The sequence below is a fragment of the Hemiscyllium ocellatum genome, chromosome 23 (assembly GCF_020745735.1).
Source record: "Hemiscyllium ocellatum isolate sHemOce1 chromosome 23, sHemOce1.pat.X.cur, whole genome shotgun sequence".
In the NCBI taxonomy this organism is placed as follows: domain Eukaryota; kingdom Metazoa; phylum Chordata; class Chondrichthyes; order Orectolobiformes; family Hemiscylliidae; genus Hemiscyllium; species Hemiscyllium ocellatum.
In genome coordinates this window covers 55,483,955-55,487,174 of record NC_083423.1, presented here as the reverse complement: position 1 = coordinate 55,487,174, position 3,220 = coordinate 55,483,955, and positions in this window count along the sequence as shown.

The window sequence follows — 3,220 nt, the reverse complement described above, 5'->3', positions numbered from 1 at the left end:
CTGCTCCTCCTCTCTGACATTCCTTATGCCTGACCTCCCAACAGATTAACATGATAATTAATTCCACAGTCACAAACAATTACCTCTCCCACTGCCCTTATTCTCTGCACACACCTCAGGTCCTCTCATTCTCTAACCATTTCGAGCCATTTTTTATTTCAAAATGATCACCAGCCTCTCCCCTTCTGAACAGGAGAGACCCCCAGGTCCCAAAGGAAGGGGCTGCAAATTTTAGATTAGATTCCCTACTGTGTGGAAACAGGCCCTTCAGCCCAACCAGTCCACACCAACCCTTGGAAGAGTGACCCATCTCCCTTCTGTCTAATGCACCTAACACTATGGGCAATTTAGCATGGCCAATTCACCTGACTTGCACATCTTTGGACCGTGGGAGGAAACTGGAGTTTTTGGATTAGTGGTGCTGGAAGAGCACAGCAGTTCAGGCAGCATCCGAGGAACAAAAAAAAATTGACATTTTGGCAAAAGCCCTTCATCAGGGAGGGCTGGACTATCCAGAGGAAACCCACACAGAGAATGTGCAAACTCCACACAGGCAGTCAACCAAGATTGGAATTGAACCCAGCACCCTGATGCTGTGAGGTAGCAGTGCTAGCCACCTAGCCACCAAGCCACCATGCTACCTTTTATTTCAGGCTCTCATGCATACTTTTCAAACTCTTCAAAGGTGGACTGCCCTGCTCATCCCTTGCTCAGCCCAAAACTCTTTGGTTGAGTTTCTTTCAGTGGTGGTTCATTGCTATCCTCCCTCTCAGAGCTATGTGGGTAAGAGGGCCGGTCACAGTCCACTTACGGCCAGAATGGGAATCAAACCTATGCTGATGGTTTTATTTTTTTTCTTTTCTTTTCTTTTTTTTTCTTTTTTATTTATTTATTGCTGATGGTTTTATTCTACACTTGTTGACAGAGCTAACCAACCTATGCTCAGCCACTTCTAAAATTAGTGCTGTCAGTTGTTGTGTGGTATTGGAATTTGGTTGTAGTCCTCTGGTCTATTCCATAAAATCTAACTTATCAGTAGTGGCAATACTGCAAACTATAAGCTGAGAAATTAGCTGGCTGTGAATGCTCAAATGAAGACATAATGAATATTAAACTGATTTGATAAGATAGATACAGAAAAACTGCTGGAGGAGTACAGAATAACAGGGAATGACCTTAAAGTAAATAAGAAAATACTTCCAAAGAGGAATGGTAATGTGGACCTACCAACGCTGGGGTCAATTGCAATTATTAAAACTAAGATTTTTAGATTTCTGTGACATAAACTCATTAAGAGATACCAATTAAACATGGTTAGATTGAATATAGTTCAGGCTTGAGGGGTTGAATAACCTTCCTCTATTTCACACTGAGTTTGCCAAATCCTATCCATTTCCAATTTCATTCTGGTCTCTTGTGCCATTGCAGTAGGGCTGCCCACTGTCTGTATCACTATTCTCTCTGTCGTCCATTTGCTCTGATTTGCTAACTCCCAAGCCAGCACATATCCTTCAACTAACAACACGGAGACTTATTGTCTGGTCATTATCCCACTGTGGGAGCTTACTGTATGCAAATTGCATGACCAATTTATTTACATAATTTTTCCTGTATATAAATAACTATTCAATACAAAAGTCCCTATTCAATTCGTAAGACTATGCTGATATTATACCTGCCTTATTTGAAGCGTTATCTCACTCATAAGCATTGTTTCATCATATTTTTTAAAAAAATACATTGTCCATTGTACATTGTTTTAATGATTTGTAATTCATTATGGTGATTGTGACTAAGTTTTTTTTATAATAAAGACTACTACTATTTTGTGCTAATTTATAAAATTCCACAGATGCTGATTGTTTTAGTTGTTTATACCCTTAAATGTTATAATCAATGATTACATCAATCTGTTCATATCACAGGGAACCAATTACTCTGAAACATTTATCTCAGGATTTATTTGAAGACTGCACAGGAATTTAGAGAGGGATAGTGGCAGTGGGTAGAGATGTAGTGAACAGCTACAACAGGCATCAACCAGTCTATCACTGTTTCTGCACAATACAATACGTTATTATGTGCATACTTACTTAACAAGCTGCTCTGTCCTTTGTGCCATTGATAGGTAATGCTTTTGCTGCTAGCAATACAACTTTTTATATATATATGCAGACAGAGTTTTAGAAACATAGAATCATAAGTGCAGAAGAGACCCTTGGCCCATTGACTCTGCACCCACATGAGAAATATGTGACCTTCAAACTAATCCCATTTACCAGCATGTGGCTCATAGCCTTGAATGTTATGATGTGCCAAGTACCTATCCAGGTACTTTTTAAAGGGTGTGAGGCAACTCACTTCTACCATCCTCCCAGGCAACACATTTCAGACTGTCACCATCTTCTGTGTAAAACCATTTTTCCTCAGATCCACCCTAAACCTCCTGTCCCTCTTCTGTGTCCCCTCATGACTCACCCTTCAACTAAGGGGAACAGATGCTCCTTATCCACACTGTCCATTCCCTTTATAATGTTGTACAACTCAATCAGATCTTCTCGGTCTTCTCTGCTCTAATGACAATTTGATCCAACCCTTCCTCATAACTGAAATATTCCATCCCAGGCAGCATCCTGATGAAATGTCCAGTGCGATCACATCCTTCCTGTAATGTGGTGACCCGAACAGCATACAGTACTCTAGTAGTGGTCTCACCAAAGTTCTATACAACTTCTTCATGAATTCCCTGCTTTTGTAATCTATGCATCGATTCATAAAGGCAAATGTCCCATATGCCTTTTTCACCACCCTACTAACATGCCTTTCTGCTTTCAGAGATCTATGGACAAACACTCTAATGTTACCTTTGTTCCACAGAATTTCCCAATGTCATGCTGTTCATTGAATACTTCCTTGTCAAATTACTCCTTCCAAAGTGTATCACCTCACACTCAGGGTTAAGTTCAATCTGCTACTTATCTGATCATTTGACCATCCTATGCATATCTTCTTGCAGACCAAGATACCCCTCACTGTTAACCACCTGACAAATCTTTGCATCATCCACAAATTTATTAATCCAACCCTCACACAATCATCAAAGTCATTTATATGAATAACAAGTAATAGTGGAGCCAGCAAAGATCCCTGTGGGATGCCACTGGACACTGGCTTCCAGTCACTAAAGCAACCTTCGGTCATCAACTTTTGTCTCCTACAA